The sequence below is a fragment of the Tachysurus fulvidraco genome, chromosome 20 (assembly GCF_022655615.1).
Source record: "Tachysurus fulvidraco isolate hzauxx_2018 chromosome 20, HZAU_PFXX_2.0, whole genome shotgun sequence".
In the NCBI taxonomy this organism is placed as follows: domain Eukaryota; kingdom Metazoa; phylum Chordata; class Actinopteri; order Siluriformes; family Bagridae; genus Tachysurus; species Tachysurus fulvidraco.
This window is the reverse complement of record NC_062537.1, coordinates 21,055,172-21,074,731: the sequence shown is the minus strand read 5'-3', so window position 1 is coordinate 21,074,731 and position 19,560 is coordinate 21,055,172. Positions and strand designations below refer to the sequence as shown.

At 44.1% G+C, this 19,560-nt stretch overlaps 1 protein-coding gene across 6 annotated transcripts in view; it reads left to right on the top strand.

Annotated features, from left to right (window-relative positions):
- Positions 1–19,560, top strand: part of LOC113634885 (spermatid perinuclear RNA binding protein) — an 84,738-nt gene that overhangs the window by 12,661 nt on the left and 52,517 nt on the right. For 4 of the 6 annotated variants that reach the window (XM_047804682.1, XM_047804681.1, XM_047804687.1 and 1 more), the window contains exon 2: positions 15,368–15,418. The exons of the other annotated variants lie outside the window; for them this stretch is intronic. The gene's annotated coding sequence lies outside the window, so the exon portion shown is untranslated. The remainder of the gene's footprint in view (positions 1–15,367; positions 15,419–19,560) is intronic. 6 annotated transcript variants of the gene reach the window in all.

The window sequence follows — 19,560 nt, the reverse complement described above, 5'->3', positions numbered from 1 at the left end:
TGCTTTCCTACACTGTCCTCTGTGCTGTCATTGTGGTGTCCTCTGTCTCCATCACACAGAACATAGCAGATGGGCTGAAACGGGGGGGTCTGAAGTCTCACACCAGTGCATAATCCCTGGAGAGAAAGATGCAGGAAGGGAGGAAGGGATAGAGGACAAAAGGAGAGGAAGACATTAAGGAAAAAGGGGTTAAGTGAGATCCTGGAAAGAGAACGAAATGACAGACAGATGGAGAGGTTAGGTGTGTGTGTGTGTGTGTGTGTGTGTGTGTGTATGTGTGTGTGTGTGTGTGTGTGTGTGTGTGTGTGTGTGTGTGTGTGTGTGTGTGTGTGTGTGTGTGTGTGTATGTGTGTGAGATCTAGCCCTAGATTCCTCTAGTGTAATTCCTGAATCCACATCCTTATTAACACGCTAGACCAACCGCACACTCTGCCTAATAAAAATGTGTATCCTCTGTTCTCTCCACCTTGTGTCTCCACCTGTCACTGGAAGTAAGTAATGGAGCAGAAGAACACATCACACAATTCGCACGGCACCGGCAAATTAGAACCAGGTTATTGTGTGTGTGTGTGTTCAGAAAGCACACACACACACACACAAGGTTCAGGTCAAGAACAAGCACCAGACCAGAATCAGGGAACTTCAGCTCAACAAACTGAATATTATAAACGTATTCTTCATCTTCATAACATCATCATTACAGAACCGCTTTAGAGTCACAGAGATTGTGGGGTGATGAAAATCAAGAAGGTGACGAGCAATGAATACAGAGAGAGACAAAAAAAAAAGAAATGCAGGAGATGGAGATTGTGGACGGATAGACAGGGTTGCAGAGAGATAAAAAGATGGGGCTCGGCATGGACGGAGAGATGGATTGAGAAAAATAGGAAAGATGGAGAATCTGAAAAATGGCGAGTGACACAGATCAAGGATGGATAGAGACAGACAGATAAATGGGGCCGAGACAGAGAGAGAGAGGTGGTGCGGTTACACAAACATTTTTGTGCTGCTTACTGTGTTGTTTTATGTATTCAGTGTTAGAGATTTAAGCACTTATGTACGTCGCTCTGGATAAGGGCGTCTGCCAAATGCTGTAAATGTAAATGTTTTAAATGCAGAATCTCAGCAGCCAATCAGAGTGAAGCATTCTTTTGACCATGTGATAGCAATGCTGTTAGATGTTTATTTAATAGCAGAGGATTACAGCGAATTCTGCAGGTGTGTGTGTGTGTGTGTGTGTGTGTGTGTGTGTCCCTTGCAATTCAGATTACAATTGACTCACTTTCATCCGAGTCTCTCAGGTTAGACCGCTAATCAAGCATCAGTTAATTAGAGGCGTGTCTGATTAAAGCTGTCGATGATGTGTAGATAACCAGATATGAACTTAATTGTCACATTTTGTCACTATTAATGTATAATTGTTTTATGAGGGTTTTTTTTTCCCTCCTGCTTTTGTTCATGCTGTTAGAGTTTGTGCTGTGTATGTGATTTATTATTTATTAGCACGTCAAGCTGTTTTATTTGCGTGGGCATGCGAAGCTTGCGGAAGACGATAAATCAGAATGTTGTGTGTTTAGAGACGAGCCGAACACCTGTCCGACTTGTCCGGACCACATTCCCGTCTTCCCCGATCGAGTGTCTGCAAAACGCTGACTCTCACCTCACGCACTACTCAGGTCTCGGCCCTGTGACTCTGCTGCTTTTTGACTCGATGGTATCGGTTTAAACACCCACCCACACACACACACACACACACACACACACACACACACACACACACCCCCCCCACACACACACACACTTCTGCCATGAAGTATATTCAGCCATTTTTTTTTCACTCTCCTCCATGTTCACAGGGCAGGGCGTCACTAAACTCTCCCGGCATCCGGACACACCTTGTAATTGGAAATTTCCAGCATGTAGCAAGGAAGCATACATTTATTTATTTATTTATTTATTTATTTATTTTTTAACAAGCACATCATCAGTTCAGAGTGTTTTGCCAGCTTGTGGCACCTGTTCTGGTGTGTGTGTGTGTGTGTGTGTGTGTGTGTGTGTGTGTGTGTGTGTGTGTGTGTGTGAGCTGTCAGAACAGGTTTCACGGTTTGAATACTACTCTGGTATCTATATTTACCCATTTAGAGACAAGCATTTTCCCTCTGCAGTCTGTTTTGTTTGTGATTGTTTGTTTCTTTGTCGTGCATTAATTAGAAGTATAATTACGCGATTTTAAAAGTCCTTCCTGTTTCCCGTTTATGTTCTCAAATCCATATGGTGTTGGTTTTAACAAATAAACATTTTCTTAGACATTCTCTGTATCTGTTAAGGCCGGGCGTCGTGCTGCTGATGCGCAGACGTCTGAAATCTCCCACGTGAGTGTGTATGTGAGATGATTATGATGAGGAGTTATCTGCGCGATAGATCACGGCGATCCTTCCTGATTAACTCGGGGTTTTGGGGATTACTTTCGCGTTTGCTTCAGTAAATCACTGTGTAACTGGGAGCTTGGAGAACGAGGCAGGCATCGAAACTCATCCAGGTTCTGAGCGTAGTTACGTCATGTTACCGGATAACTGGTTAGCTGTTACTATTTCTGCCCCCAAGTTCTTGCCCCCCCCACCGCAACCCCTACCCCAATACACACATCACCTATTTAAAGAAGGAGGTTAAAGCCTTGACCTGCGCGTCAGCTTCTAGACCAATAAACAAACCCTCATCACACTGACACGCAACGCAGGAGATCCACTAGACCCTCAGCTGTTCTAGGAACGTACCAATCCCATTCCACGGGGTGGACACTCCGTAAATTCATTAGCAGAGTGCAGAGATGAAGAAAAAACTTCAGTGTTCTGTTTATTGCCATGTTTGAGGAGCTAATTAAGTCCACGAGTCCGTACCGGATCACGTGACACGTCGTGTTTGCAGTAGGAGTGAGTGACGGTATCATATTCTCATCATCATGATTCTCAACCCATTATATAGACCAATGTTTAAAAGAATCGCTCTATATTTAATGTGTAGAAAGTGAATGAAAACAATTTAAAAGTGTAATTAACAAAAAAAAAATCCAAAAATATTTGAAAAGGAAAAAATCTTAGTAGGTAAAATTTAAACACTCAGCTGCTTCCATTAAGGTTGTGATTATAAAAAAAAAAATTATCGTGAATTTTTTCAAAGTAGCACACTGACATAATTGATATGACCATTGTGAAGAAAAATACTGCTTGTCTAATACTAGATGTAGCAGGAATTAGGGTGTGTGTGTGTGTGTGTGTGTGTGTGTGTGTGTGTGTGTGTGTGTGTGTGTGTGTATATCTTCCAGTTGAGATGCACTCTGCTCGGTCGCTGCGCTGCTGTGATACGACTGGCTGCCTCTCGCCGGCTCTCCGGGGAACCGGCTTGACCCACTTTGCCTTCAGCTGAAGTTATTTTTGCATTTTAGTGCAGTGACAAGTCCATGGGTGGATACAAGCTCGTCTGACACTTCAGGGGTGTGGCTCTGAGAATTGGGCTGTGGCTCTGTGAATTGGGCTGTGGCTCTTAACTAGCACAATCAGAACCTGTGAACACAAGGTTTAAAGTGAGGAGATATTGAGCCATTTTCAGCTTCAGGTGTGACTTTTCAGTGTGGAGGTATTCAAATCCGATCTCCTTTAAAAACCTCTGTGTGTGTGTGTGTGTGTGTGTGTGTGTGTGTGTGTGTGTGTGTGTGTGTGTGTGTTTTCAGCAGTGTTTGTAGAGGCTGCTGCAGTCTCCTGAGACACAGATGAGCCAGACTGCAGGAGCTGACCTGCTTAAACTCACCGCTTTCACCACCGCATTAAACACTCTGAATCTTCCTTATGCTGCATACTGAATTGAATTTACACGCTACAGCATCTAAGGAACGCTGAGATCATTTCTGACTTATTTTGTATGTTTCATACTCATTACTTGTGTTTGTGAGGAAAAAATGTGGCACAGGCAAAGTGCTGCTAACTCTTCTCATATAAACGCACGGTCTAGACCAGGCCTGGCCGACCCGCTGCTCCCGAGCCGCATGCGGCTCTTTGCCTGGTTCCGTGCGGCTCTTGCGTTCATATCGAAGTTTGTATTTGTGTCTCTTTATCGTGAGTGTTTGCTTCGCTTGAGTTCAATACGGTGTTTTTGTCAAACGCGCATGTGAGTGGGATGAAAATATCTCAAAGTTTCCCAGTAGGAGCAGAATCATTTGTGTAAACAATTTGTGTCAAGGTCGCTCTCAAAATGGCAGGGAAAGAAAGGTGATGTTCATGTGTGCTCATGTGTATGATGTGGCTCTTTGCGGTAACACAGTAAAAAAATGTGGCTCTTGGTCTCTGATTGGTTGGCCACCCCTGGTCTAGAGCGTGATGTTCCTCTTATCTCTTATCACTGCGATTCGGTGACGATTAGAAAGTTCGGTTTATTAATAAACAAATGCATGTCGTTGGAGCCGGAACTCCAGTCCTGTTCACACTGTTTATACAGAAACAATACAAACTTCCTGACCAATTAGATTTGACCGTTCTGGTAAAAGGACATCATATTGATATCAGTATATTATTTTTATATATATATAGTACATTAATCAAAACTAAAATGATTTCTCCTTTTCATTGAATAAATATTAATTTAATATAATGTAAATGTATTTTTTATAGACATTTTAATTCATATTTTTCAACTTAAAATATTTTTAAGTTGTTTATTTTTCAAACACAAATTTTCACAATTAAAAATGTTATTTCTCATACGTAACCACACACAATGACATGTAGTGAAATTATTGTATAATGGAGAGTTAAACGAAATTAAAACGATTGATATACAAAACAGAGTTGTGTACAAGTACAGTGTTGAGGAAGAACTGAAAGGAGAGATGTGGTTAAAAAACGAATTAAATTTAAATACAGTTTAAATTGAAATATACTTTTGACGAGATAAATAGAACTATACTAATAATGAGTGGAATGTTCAATGTCATGATTTACTGCTTTTTGATCATTTAAATTACCGTTTAGAAAATAAAATTTCAAACAGAAAACAAACTCTTATTTGACTTGTAATTTGAAAAAGAAAAATGGAACTCGTTTCTTTTACTTTTTATTTCTTTCGTACATCAGAAAACATGCAAGAAAACAAAAAACAGAAACATATCCTTATTTAATTAGTAAGAAACCAGTTGTCGTCAGAGCGCGATGTTGTGCCACTAGGCTTGTGCAAGCTGCTACTTCGGTTAAACCAGACGCTCTTTCTGAAAGCAAGGTCAATATATATTGTAGGGGTGCCACTTAGGGCTGGGCGATAAAACGATACCGATATGTATCGCGATAGACACATGATCGATATCAATACATAATGCTACATAAAGCAAAGACAGGGCTATAAGGCCTTAGTAAGTAAGTAGTCTTAGCCACATAAAGTGCAACTGTGCAACCTGGTGCAAACAGTGCAAGACTAGACAGACAAGACAGTGGAGGACAATACAAACAAGACAGACAAGACAGTGCAGGACAAGACAGACAAGACAGTGGAGGACAATACAAACAAGACAGACAAGACAGTGCAGGACAAAAGGTCACAAGACAACACGCACAAGACAGTAAACAAATACACAGCGCCGACCGACCAGTGTCCATACTGTATGTAAATACTGTAAGTTCAGACAATATTGCGAGCAGTAATACTCGAATAAACAGTTTCTTAGCAGCAGGTCCCTGAGATGGTGTATAATATTGTGCAAATTATGGAATTGTAAATAAAAGAGGAAAAATCAGCGACTTTTTCATCTTTCTGCAGGTTTTATATTCCACACAATGTTACTGTATCAGGTTTGTGATTTATATTACAGACGTATCTCAGTCTAGCTCAGGTTTATTTCTCTTTACAAAACACTGCACATATTTTACACACTTTTGTCACTCAGGCCACACTGTCACATTATAACCTCTTAATTGAAACCAATGAGAGTCACATGCTCTTTGCTCTGTGTGTCGTGTGTGTGTGTGTGTTTGACGTGTGTGTTTGACGTGCGTGTTTGACGTGTGTGTTTGACACGTCTTTCAGCAGTTGATTAGACACACCTTTTTTGTGCAGCAGAGATCCTGGGACTATCCAGGGACCTCACCCACACACTCACACACACACACAGACACACACACACACACACACACATCACTGCTTTTCAGTGTTGTCTCTCATCTCACTGTTCCCTTAAGACCCGTTTCCATGGCGACCGCAGTAGTGCGAGTGAGGGGAAATGGGCTGTGGCCCAGATCGAGGTGCGAGTGATGGTTTGAGTAAAAAGAGGCCACTCGTACTTCTCTCTTTCAATCATCTTCCTGGCTCTGAGGAGGTTCTGTCTCTGAGCAGAAGACTGAGATTTTCTGTTCATCTTCACACAAAAGGTTTTATTTTTACACTGTGTTTTGTAATCAATGTCAAGTACAAGAAGCCTCATTTCTGAAATATTTGCATGCACAGATTGGACTTCAAAACGGTCTCAAGTTAGCTTCTATGTCCCTATAAGATAAAAGCTCTTGACAAATCAAGCACTCAGGAAATCGGTTATTATCTTCACGACGTTGCCTTGCTAGACCGTGTAAGCAGCGCTTTGTGATGGTGAAAAAGAACATGGGTGGAGAAAGGTGTCAGGAGTGCTGAAGGGGAGAATGAAGGGGAAGGTGTACAGGACCGTGGTGAGACCGGCCATGCTGTACGGTTTAGAGACAGTGTCACTAAAGAAGAGACACGAGTCAGAGCTAGACGTAGCCGAGCTGAAGATGTTGAGGTTCTCTTTTGGAGTGGCAAGATTGGACAGGATTAGGAACGGGTACATCAGAGGGACAGCTCATGTTGGACGTTTGGGGGACAAAGTTAGGGAGGCCAGATTAAGATGGTTTGGACATGTTCAGAGGAGGGAGAGTGAGTATATCGGTAGGAGAATGTTGGACATGGAGCTGCCAGGCAGGAGGCAAAGAGGAAGGCCAAAGAGGAGGTATATGGATGTAATTAATGAGGATATGAAGCTAGTGGGTGCAAGTGTTGAGGATGCAGGAGATAGGGATAGGTGGAGAGAGATGATTCGCCGTGGCGACCGCTGAAGGGAAAAGCCGAAAAAAGCAGCGCTTTTCAGTTAAGGTGGCCCGCCTAAGCCTGGAAGCCCTACCACCTTAACTAGGTCATCCAAAAAAAAATAAATATTCCGCTGCACAAAAGGCAGTCAAGTGCATCTCGGAGAATAGCGCAGAAGCGCTTCACACCGCGAGTGCGCACGCGAGCCACACGGCCGGGATGAGAGAAAGACGTGGTCCGTCACTGTCTTTAGGATAACTAGCCGGTTGATGAAACGCCTGTCCGCAAAATTTTGAATGTTGTTTTGCACTTTCTTATTTATTATTATATGTTATTTAAATTTTATATTTAGTGTTAAAGAAATAATTGTTAAATGTAGTACAGAGTCTGTGGTCTATCTCACAAAGAAGCACCGCCCCGCCGTTAGCCCCGCCCACCCGCAGAACCCTAACGCCTTAACTAACAAATTTTCTGCGGGAAACCCTGAACCTGTATATTATTTTTACTAACTCGTGCTTGAGATCAGTACAATATTAAAGTGAGACTGGTTTCCAAGACACGCACAAGTAAAAATACCAAAACTACCAGCAGTTCTGACAGAAGTCCAAGTTGATATAGAAAGTGTTTGGAAGACACACACGAGTCTTACTCTGGCCCTGTTATTATATTCCTGCAGCGCTTCTGCCAAACTGACCCACTTTAATTCACAAAATCTCCCGAGTTACTTTCTTGGCTATAGATAGATATTTTCTGACCTGCCATGCATGAGTGTCTAAGGTAAATATTTAGGTCTAAGGTGACACAAATGGGCGGAGAACGATGAGACGGTTCCGGAGTCAGCCTCGGGTTGGCGAGGCGGCAGGCGGGGTCTGAGTTTTATGGCGATCTGTAGGTCCTGTTTGTTAGAGGTTTACAGAAGGCTCTTTGTGAGAAAGTGACTGGAATACACTCTCCTCCTGACTCGCTGTGATCGGTTCACTGTCGTAGTGTTTAGCTCGATTCATGAGGAGCTGAAGAGAAGTTAAGCCTTTGTTTAAAGCAAACACTTCAGCTAATCTCTCCGCAGCGTTTCCCGTCTCCTCTGTGTCTATCGGGTCGTTATAAGCGCACTTTGCATGTTCATGAGATAAATAAGTAAACACAGATTGAGTTTATAAGTTGTTACACGATGCATGAACCAAATTAATTAATATATGCAAACCTGATATTGTAAATAAACCATAAATCATTTCTCTCCAGGCTGCAAATGTTTTCTAATTTTGCTTTGTTAGAATTGTGACTTTTTAAACGATACAGAACCTGAGAAAATGACAGACCTTCTACTTTGGGATGTGGGATGTGGTACAAACATCTGGATTTATAGGAAATCCAGCCTGCTAAAAACTCACTGCTCCTGTTATGGTGAGAGTTTTGTCACTGAGAAGATGTGAGAAGATGCTGCTGCTAAATGAATGCACCCGGAATAGTGCTTTAAACAGTTTTTCCTCTCTCTCTCTCTCCCTCTCTCTCTCTCTCTCCCCCCCCTCTCTCTGCCCCCCCTCTCTGTCTCTCTCTCTCTCTCTCTGTCTCTCTGCCCCCCTCTCTCTGCCTCCCCCCCTCTCTCTCTCTCGCTCTCTCTCTCTCTCTCTCTCTGTCTCTCTGCCCCCCTCTCTCTGCCCCCCCCTCTCTCTCTGCCCCCACTCTCTCTCTCTCTCTCTCTCTCTCTCTCTCTCTCTCTGCCCCCCCCTCTCTCTTTGTCTCTCTCTCTCTCTCTCTGCCCCCTCTCTCTATGTCTCTATGTCCCTCTCTTTCTCTCTCTCTCTCTTTTTTCTCTCTCTTTCTCTCTCTTTCTCTCTCTCTCTCTTTCTCTCTCTCTGTCTCTCTGCCCCCCTCTCTCTATGTCTCTATGTCCCTCTCTTTCTCTCTCTCTTTTTTCTCTCTCTTTCTCTCTCTCTCTGTCCCTCTCTCTCTCTCTGTCTCTCTGCCCGTCCCCTCTCTCTATGTCTCTCTGTCCCTCTCTCTATCTCTCTCTCTCTGTCCCTCTCTCCCTCTCTCTCTCCCTCTCTCTCTCTCTCCCTCTCTCTCTCTCTCTCTCTCTCTCTCTCTCTCTTTTTTTCTCTCTCTCTTTCTCTCTCTGTCTCTCTGCCCCCCCTCTCTATGTCTCTCTGTCCCTCTCTTTCTCTCTCTCTCTTTCTCTCTCTCTCTCTCTCTGTCTCTCTCTGTCTTTCTCTCTCTCCTGTTCTAGCACTTTCTGATAAGGACAAATGTCTTAGCTCTGCTGGTATAATCAAGACCAAAGACCAGTCTAAACGCTGGGATGTTGATGTCTTTAGCTGTGTAAAAGGTTTCACTCTCCAGAGGCGCCGGATAATTTTACCCTTTTCAGAACAGCTTTACTTCAGCTCTCGTAAATGAACGTCGAGTCTGTTTACTCCAGTTACTCAGAGCATAAAGACGGGCAGGGAACAGTGAAGCAAATTCGGGGTGAAAGCCCTGATAACAGGAGAACGGCCCTGAATACGCCAACTGTCCTCCTGCTCCTCAATTACACATTCAGCTTGCAGTCGGGGACGTTTTCACCCTGCACTGACGTGGCCGGTGTCCAGCCCCAGCGCGCCATACAGGCCTGTTACATCCCAGGAGGACACAAATGTTTTTCTCATTAGCAAGTCTGTAAGTGTTGAACTGCTCTGAATATTTTGATCATTACTGAAGCAGCGAGTAACGAACATCTCATAGTCTTCACAGCCCACATCTGCACCTTCACAGCCCACATGTGCACCTTCACAGCCCACATCTGCACCTCCCTTAGAAATAGCAACGTGTTCCTCAAGATTATGGCTTTATTTAGCACAGGGTGTGTGGAGCTCAGCGAAACAAGTTTACAGGTGTTAAAAACACTTCACATACTTTTCTCCTTACAACCTTTCAGCTTGTACAGTTATCGTAAGGCACACGGCTGCTACGCAACCTCTGTTTTCTTCCGACGACGAATAAAAAATATAGAACGTTTTATCGAACACATTTTTCTTGATATCGATCACGTGTCTATCACAATACATATCTTTATATATCTACATATCTGGGGCTTATATGAGCTAACAGATTAGCCAATCAGTTTGTCAGTATCTGTTTTCTTTTCTTATTTCATCATCCTCACACACAAATGAACCTGTGGCCTTCTCCAGAACTGTATTGTAGCACATTTCCCTAAATACTGTATGGACGTCTGGTCACATTTTATACCGCAGCGCGGCTGGATGCTCGATTCTGATTAAACAGAAAGTGTAAGTTTTTCTTCTATAACAGATTCTGTACGGTTTCTAGCGTAACATCTGATTCACAGGATCTGGTACAGAGGATGATTTAATCAGGTTAATAAAGCTTTAGATGTGATGTACTTGTTGACCGGTAACGTGATGTTTCTTCTGAGATGTTTAACGTTTATGGAAGGAGTCTCCAGTCTGCAGTAACATGTGTTTTAGAGAGAAAGCGAGATCCTGGAGATCACATGATTTATCATTTTTTAACACACTTTTGAACAGTTCCTCTTTCATTGTTTATTTGCTGTCTGCCGAAAATCACATCTGGGGTTGAAGCTTCTGGTGTTAATTGGGGATTTTCCTCACTCAGTCAGTCATCACTGAAGTCCTAATAAACACACAGAGGGAGGTTTCTTTCTTACTTACCTCCCTTTTAACTGCAATTCTAGTATTTTTCTCTTTCTTCCCCTTTTCTGTACAATTATCTAATCTATCTATCTATCTATCTATCTATCTATCTATCTATCTATCTATCTATCTATCTATCTATCTATCTATCTATCTATCTATCTATCTATCTATCTATCTATCTATCTATCTATCTATCTATCTATCTATCAACAAACATGCAGGAAACTTGGACTCCCACAGACGAGATTAGATCGGTGAGAGATCAGAATTGCTCCTTATCATTATGACCAGATGACTGTCTTTTAGCCATGGGCTTTACATTACAGCTATTTATTGGGTGTGTGTGTATGAGAAAGTGTGTGTCTTGTCTAAGATCTGCACACGCGCCTTTTCCCAGACCGGTCGTTCCGAACCGGTCCGCGTTTTGGCTCCGTTTAACTCCCAGTCTCTCAGTCCTTACTTTGTGGATATACATCATCCTTACATCATGCTATTACATCATGTTCGTATCGTGTTTTTGTACTTTTACGTAAGAATGCTTTGAGGCAGTTCAGTTCCCACTTGTTCGCTGCCACCTAGTGTGTAGGAGGAGGAAGCGCTCATGATGAATATTAACTGGAAATATTGTTAAAAAAACATTCCTCTCTCTTTGTTGATTGTTTTTTTCTTTGTTTCTCTGCTTTCTTTCCTTTTCTTTTTCAGTGTAAGGTTGTCAAAAGACAAAGTTTTTTTTTTCTTAGAAAATGGGTTTGAATTCTGAGCCCACGAGAGTAAAATCACCCTGTATGTGTACAGAACAGGGCAGTTAACACCACAGGGGGAAAAAAATGACAACTAAACATGAGTAAAATAACTTTCTACTTTATTATTGATCGCTGTGATGGTTTTTATCCCATAAAATATCGTCTGTTCGAGCTGTAGTTCTAAAGCAGAATCTTATTGATCACAGCACTGGTATAGTGTATGTTTTAGTGCTGTGTGATCGATGTATAGATCTCGATCAATAAGGCAGAGCATCTTTTACATCCCTCGATGCTTTTATCTTCAGTGTTCAGCGATTCTTTTAAGTTTGCATCCTGTAAGATGAATAAATGTTTACGCTTCACTCAGCTAGACAACGATACCGACTCTCTTCTCTTCTCTGATCGTTCGCTTTACTTTTCCCTCTTTCCTCGTTCCGTATTCTGTCGTCTCCGAACGATAAAACGAGGCGTTCGGCTGGAGAACGCAGGTGCGGTCGCGCAAATTCATTTCCATATTGCAAAGATTAGAGATGCAGCGCTGTCACATAAATCCATTTTCTCAGCCTTATTTATTTATCATCAGTCAGGAGCTCATCTAAACACCAGCGCCGAATCCTTGGCATCCGGCCAGCCCGGTCAATTCCGTCACTTCGGAGGATAAGTAGACGAGAAATTAATTATCGGTGAAACCTGTTCAGAAGTGTGTGAGAGATCTGCGGTAATGAGTCGAGCTGTGGCTGGTGCGTGGAGCTGAAATGTCGAATGAACGAAGCACAGATGGTGCGTTTTTAACCAGATGAGTGTTCGCTCGAGTCAGGAAGAAGATACGGACGACTTTCCTGCTTGTGACTCCTGCTTTGTCCTAATCCCATGGTCAGGATTCAAAAATGTTTCTTTATGTAAATCTTTATTAAGAACTTATTGATTAGCAATACTAAAGCATGCTAATGTTGATCACAAGCATGTTTCTCACACAGCTGATTTGCACGTATTGACGCCCACAAAACTCCATATAAGGTCAGAGTAAAGACTGAAAAACAGAAGTAGTAGTAATTTCGACTCTCTTTTAAGAAAGTAAAAATAAAAAAGAATAGTAATTGATAATAAATGTTAATAAATACGAGTGAACGTTCCTAACAGCCTGTGAGGTGTTTGTCACTTGACAGCTTTCCTCCTGCTCTCTCTCTCTTTTTCTCTCATCTTAATCGAACGCCGACTTTTAATTGTTTCAATTTACGGTTTTGCGTCGGAACGCCTTCGTTTTCTAAAATCTATTTTTAAACGATCGTTTAATTGAAGCCGATAAAAACAACAACGGTATTCTTTAAATGGTCTGGATGGAGCTCTCGGTTTCTGACGCGGCGGTGTGTTTCTGATCGAGACTCCAGAGCTCTTCTGCATGCGGCTCTGGATGAGAAAAGAGACTGTGTGTAAGGGCTGTGTGTAAGAGTGTGTATTGTGAAGTGTTAATACTGTATGTAACTGTTTGCCTGTCAACAACGGAGCAATACACGTGCGCTTTTAGATCGTCAGCAGCATGACTAATATAAAATGTTAAATGAGCACACAGCTTTCTTTCACACAGTCACACACACACACACACACACACACACAAAACACACACACACACACCAGCTACATTGTCCACTGACTCAGTCGCTCACCAGCTGTGTTTTTAATCACTCCACATCTCCCTTAACCGTCCTTCCACCGAGTCCAGGTCCCGTTCCTCAATCATTCCCATCCAGGTTATGAGCCGTTAACGTTCTGTTACTCCATCTGCGTCCTCCTGCTTCATTTGGACTTCATACCAAACATATTGGACAGACTCTGTGTACATGTTTTTCAGCTGTGGTTGATGACGAACGTTCTGTAAATTCTACAAAAGAAAGAGAACGCTCGTGTATTTTTGTCGTAGTGTTCTGATGACGGCAATAAAACTGTATATAAATTGATTAAAAGATAAACAGCTCTTCTGGATCACTTATTAAAATGATTTATGTGTCAATGCATTTTATATTTGTGTAAAAACCAAACTGAAAATTTCCACAACAAAATATTTGCTTTTCTTGGTTCTTGTATGTGTGTGTGTTGATGAATGATCGAAATGACCAGGAGCTTACACGGCACTAGGGTTGCAAAACTCCGGGAATTTTCAAGGCTGGAAACTTTCCATGGGAATTAACGGGAAAATCGGAATTAGGGGGGCACACGGTGGCTTAGTGGTTAGCACGTTCACCTCACACCTCCAGGGTTGGGGGTTCGATTCCCGCCTCCACCTTGTGTGTGTGGAGTTTGCATGTTCTCCCCGTGCCTCGGGGGTTTCCTCCGGGTACTCCGGTTTCCTCCCCCGGTCCAAAGACATGCATGGTAGGTTGATTGGCATCTCTGGAAAATTCTCCGTAGTGTGTGTGTGTGTGATTGAATTAGAGTGTGTGTGTGCCCTGTGATGGGTTGGCACTCCGTCCAGGGTGTATCCTGCCTCGATGCCCGATGACGCCTGAGATAGGCACAGGCTCCCCGTGACCCGAGAAGTTCGGATAAGCGGTAGAAGATGAATGAATGAATAAATGAATGTGGGAATTAACTGGGAATTTAAAAAAAAAAATGCAGAGTTGCCTATAACAAGGAACTTAAATGTAGTTAAAATATATTTGTTATTAAAAAGGCATAATTTTGTTTAAAACAACAAGATTTAATGCAATTTAAGTTGAATTTGTACCCTGAGTTCCCCGGTCACTTGCACACAGCACACTGCTTACTGGAAGGCCATTGAGGCCAAACCCCCTGCAGGTACTTGCATTCTTCAATAAGATGCACAGTAACACTTTATTTTAGGGTCATTTAACTAGTTGCTTATTAGCATGAATATTAATAGAATATTGGCTGTTTATTAGTGCTTATTAAGCACATATAATAATGCCTTATTCTGCATTACCGTATTCTACATTCTTAACTGTATCCAATAGCTAAACTTAATAACTACCTTACTAACTCTTAATAAGCAGTAAATTAGGAGTGTTATGACCAAACAAAATGTTTAATATGATATAGTTTATATAAAGTTCCCTATATTTATAAATAATTCCCATAAATTCCTGTAAATTCCCTTAATTTCCATTAAATTACTATAAAGGGGCATTTGGGGCAGTTGTGGCTCAGCTGGTTAAGACTCTGGGTTGCTGATCGGAGGATCGGGGGTTCAAGGCCCAGCACATCCAAGCTGCCACTGTTGGGCCCTTGAGCAAGGCCCTCAACCCTCCCTGCTCCAGGGACGCTGTATCATAGCTGCTGCCCCTGCACTCTGCCCCCAACTTCCTTAGTTGGGGTATGTGAAGAAAAGAATTCCACTGAGCTGTATTGTATATGTGGCGATAATAAAGGCTTCTGTGCCCCGAATTTATAAAGTTTCCAATTTGGAATATTTCCAAAATTCCCCAGATTAAGTTCCCGTGGAAAGTTTCTGGAAATTTACCGGAAAGTTTCCGGCCCATTGCAACCCTACAGTACATGGCACATGTGGTGATGCCCACAAAAAGGCATAAAAGGCAGCGCTCGCATACAGCAGCAAAATACTGTGAAAGTGCAGGATCACTTCGACTCGAACCTATTGTGGTGTCTTGAGGTGATGCAAATGTAAAAGCGCAGTAACTTGTATTAGTAACTAATTAACTAATGAGATGTGAACTAGTGTGCATAATTTAACACAGTGAGTCAGGCGTGTGTGTGTGTGTGTGTGTGTGTGTGTGTTATCGGTTTTCCTGAGTAACAGATATCTTGTGAATGCTCATTGGAGCAATAAATCTCTTTGTATCCGGCGTTCTAGCCGAGGCTCGTTACGTGCGAATGCTGCGTGCGAATGCTGAATGTAAACGTGTTAATGTCTGTCTGTTTCAGGTCGTGTCCCTCTGTTAGGAAGCGAAACAACGACGACGACACGGACAAAGTGTAGGTCGCTCTTTTTCTCTCTCAATCTGTTTGTGATCATTTTTTAATCATTACTTAAACTCTGAAGATTCGTATATTGTTTAATGTCATAGTGAGAAAAAGTCACCCCATAACCCTATCTATCTATCTATCTATCTATCTGTCTGTCTGTCTGTCTGTCTGTCTGTCTGTCTGTCTGTCTGTCTGTCTGTCTGTCTGTCTGTCTGTCTGTCTGTCTGTCTGTCTATCTATTTTTCCAGATTAGTGTTTGTTTTCAATGTAGGAGATCTTGTTTTTTAAAAATGTATTGTTGCATTCAGGAGGACAAAGAAAGCATGGATGTGTCATGGTCCACAAACTAATCTGGTGAAGGGATTGAAGGTTTAAACACACAGGAGAATGGATGATGATGATGATGATGATGATGTATGTATGTAAGTGTAATATTGAGGCGCTAGTTTGAGAGAGATTATTAGACGGCTTGTGAAGGGCCGAGCGAAACTATTACATCTGCCCGAGTTCTGCAGAATCCATTGAACGCTGCCGCTGTTTTCGTGCCAACGCTGTGGGGGTGGAGGAGGAGACGGCACAGATCACGACGAGGCTGCGCCGGCTCTCGGGTCACACGCGGGCTTTAAAAAGCTTTAGCAAAGCCGTCATGATAACTCCAACCACGTCAGGATCAGGGATATTTATACACACACACACACACACACACACACACACACACAAACACACAAACATGCACACTGTAGATCTATTTTTTTTTACAATAATTTGAATCAAACCTTAGAATCTCACAGCAGTCTTTACAGCGTTATGTCCTGTATGTCATGGTGGCATCATCCTCTAACATTCAGGTCAGGATTAGGATTAGTTACAGAGGCTGGTTTCATTTTCTATCCTGTGGCATGTAGGAATTGCCACATGCCAATACCTCATGCCAATACAAAACCTGCTCCTCTTCCTCACTGCTCCTCCTCCTCCTCACTGCCCTGCGCCGCTCCTCCTCCTCACTGCTCCTCCTCCTCACTACCCTGCGCCACTCCTCCTCACTGCTCCTCCTCACTGCTCCTCCTCCTCACTGACCTGCGCCACTCCTCCTCACTGCTCCTGGTCCTCACTGCTCCTGGTCCTCACTGCTCCTGGTCCTCACTGCTCCTCCTCCTCACTGCTCCTCCTCCTCACTACCCTGCGCCACTCCTCCTCACTGCTCCTCCTCACTGCTCCTCCTCACTGACCTGCGCCACTCCTCCTCACTGCTCCTGGTCCTCACTGCTCCTGGTCCTCACTGCTCCTCCTCCTCACTGCTCCTCCTCCTCACTGACCTGCGCCACTCCTCCTCACTGCTCCTGGTCCTCACTGCTCCTGGTCCTCACTGCTCCTCCTCCTCACTACCCTGCGCCACTCCTCCTCACTGCTCCTCCTCACTGCTCCTCCTCCTCACTGACCTGCGCCACTCCTCCTCACTGCTCCTGGTCCTCACTGCTCCTGGTCCTCACTGCTCCTCCTCCTCACTGACCTGCGCCACTCCTCCTCACTGCTCCTCCTCCTCACTGCTCCTGCTCCTCACTGCCCTGCTCCGCTCATCCTCCCTGCTCCTGCTCCTCACTGCTCCTGCCTGCTCCTGCTCCTCACTGCTCCTCCTCCTCACTGCCCTGCACCGCTCCTCCTCACTGCCCTGCACCGCTCCTCCTCACTGCTCCTGCTCCTCACAGCTCCTCCTTCTCATGGCACTGCGCTGCTACTCCTCACTGCCCTGCGCCTTCTCACTGCTCCTCCTCCTCACTGCCCTGTGCCTAATCACTGCTTCTTCTCCTCACTGTCCTTTGCCACTCATCTTTAGTGCTCCTCCTCATGGCACTGTGCCTCCTCACTGCTCCTCCTCCTCCTCCTCACTGCCCTGCGCTGCTCATCCTCACTGCTCCTCCTCCTCCTCACGGTACTGCGCCGCTAACCCTCACTGACCCGCTCCTCCTCACTGCTCCTCCTCCTCACGGCACTGTGCCGCTCCTCCTCACTGACCCGCTCCTCCTCACTGCTCCTCCTCCTCACTGACTCGCTCCTTCTCCTAACTGCCCTGCGCCACTCCTGCTCACTGACCCCCCCTCCTCCTCACTGACCCACTCCTCCTCACTGCTCCTCCTCCTCACTGACTTGATCAGTGGACAGCTGAATAATTTAGTTTTCTGAATCCCCTCCAACATTGTAACTAGACTGAGAGCCTTAAATCCAGGTGATGATAAAGATAATCTGTAGATCATGATCAGATGTCACGATACACATTACTGAGGACACAGAGAGAGGGAGAGATTCACTTTTTTTTTTACAGGGAATAAGACCAGTTCTGCACTGAGGACAGAGGAGACCGAGCTGTCTCTGCACTCGCTCACACTTACAGCCCATGTGAGGGTGTTTTCACTTTTCTCCTCATATTCCTGCCTGCTCATCTCCCTGTACCACAAACCTGCTGCAGTGTCCTTGAGAATCCAGTGACTGGCATCTCGTGTCTCGTTCTTGTCGTGTCTCATTCTCGTGTCCCGTCTCTGTTTCTCATCCGTCTTGTAGAGAAAATAATCGTTCGGCTCGAGTAAGCATTAATCCTGCATGTGTGCTGTTAGTTTAGTCGGATGGGTTTAGTGCAGAATGCAGAGGAAAAAGCTGCTGAGTTCCTGTTCATGGCCTCCATGTGAAATATTCATCCTGCTGAAGTCAGCCATAGTGCGCTCTCTCTCCCTCCCTCTTTCTCTCTTTCTCCCTCCCTCCCTCTCTTTCTCTCCCTCTCTCTCTATCTCTCTCTTTCTCCCTCCCTCTCTCTCTCTCCCTCCGTCTCTTTCTCTCTCTCCCCCTCCCCCCTCTCCCCCCCTCTCCCTCTCTCTCTCCCTCCATCTCCCTCTCTCTCTCTTCCTCTCTCTCCCTCCTTCTTCCTCTCTCTCTCCCCCACCTTCTTCCTCTCTCTCCCTCACTCTCCCTCCCTCCCTCTCTCTCTCTCTCTCTCTCTCTCTCTCTTCCTGCCTCCCTCTCTCTCTCCCCATGTCTGTTTTCTCTTACAGTTCCATTACAAAATTTCCAACCATTCGTCTCTTCCTGCAATTGTCCTTCAGTCTATTTCTTCATGACACCCTCTCATTCCATGTGTGTCTGTGCTTTGTGGTGTTCATAAACCCCCAACCCCCCCACCCCTGATGCCCCGGTGCCAGGACTGTGTATGCTAACAGGACAGCTTGATGGAAAGCATTTATAAACACAGGACTGTTGAGCACTGGGGGAAGGGGGGGAGGGGGAGGGGGGGTCAGGGGTGGGTTTCTGTTCCTACTTTTACTGTTCTGACACTTGTGTAGATCTGATAATGTGGCAGGTGATGATGCAGAGCTGAGAGATAATGCTGACTGTTTTTACGAACACTACAAGAATAACAATTTGTAACTTGTGTTTTGGATTAGATTAGTCTGTATGGATTAGATTAGATTAGATTAGAAACTGTACGTAGTAAAACAGGAGACACACCCAGCTCATTTCCCTTAACACTAAACACTAATAATAAATATTCTGAAGTATTCACCCCCCCTTCCTCTACTCCTTCTCTTTTTTTGTGAGTGTCAAACTTAATTGTTTCACGTCTTCAAACTCAACCCAACACGAGAGCCGACAGACTGTGTGTAGGATAATTGGACCACGATTACGTGTACAGTCGGTTCATTGACGATGACACACACACACACACACACACACACACACACACACACACACACACACACACACACACACACACACACACACACACACACGTGTGTGTGTGTGTGTGTGTGTGTGTGTGTGTGTGTGTGTGTGTGATTTTACATCATCTCTTGCTCTCCTGTGTGTGTGTAAGGCAGTTTGAAAATGTTGGTGGATTGGCATTTATTTTGTCAAAGGGCAGAAGATCTCTCCTTTCTAACCTTTTGTGATATCTCTGTGCAATGATTCTCTCTCTCTCTCTCTCTCTCTCTCTCTCTCTCTCTCTCTTTCTCTTTCTCTCTCTGTCTCTCTTTCTATCTCTCTTTCTCTCTCTCTGTGTCTCTCTTTCTATCTCTCTTTCTCTCTCTCTGTCTCTCTCTGTCTCTCTCTTTCTCTCTCTCTCTCTCTCGCTCTCTTTCTCACTCTCTCTCTCTCGTGCACTCTCT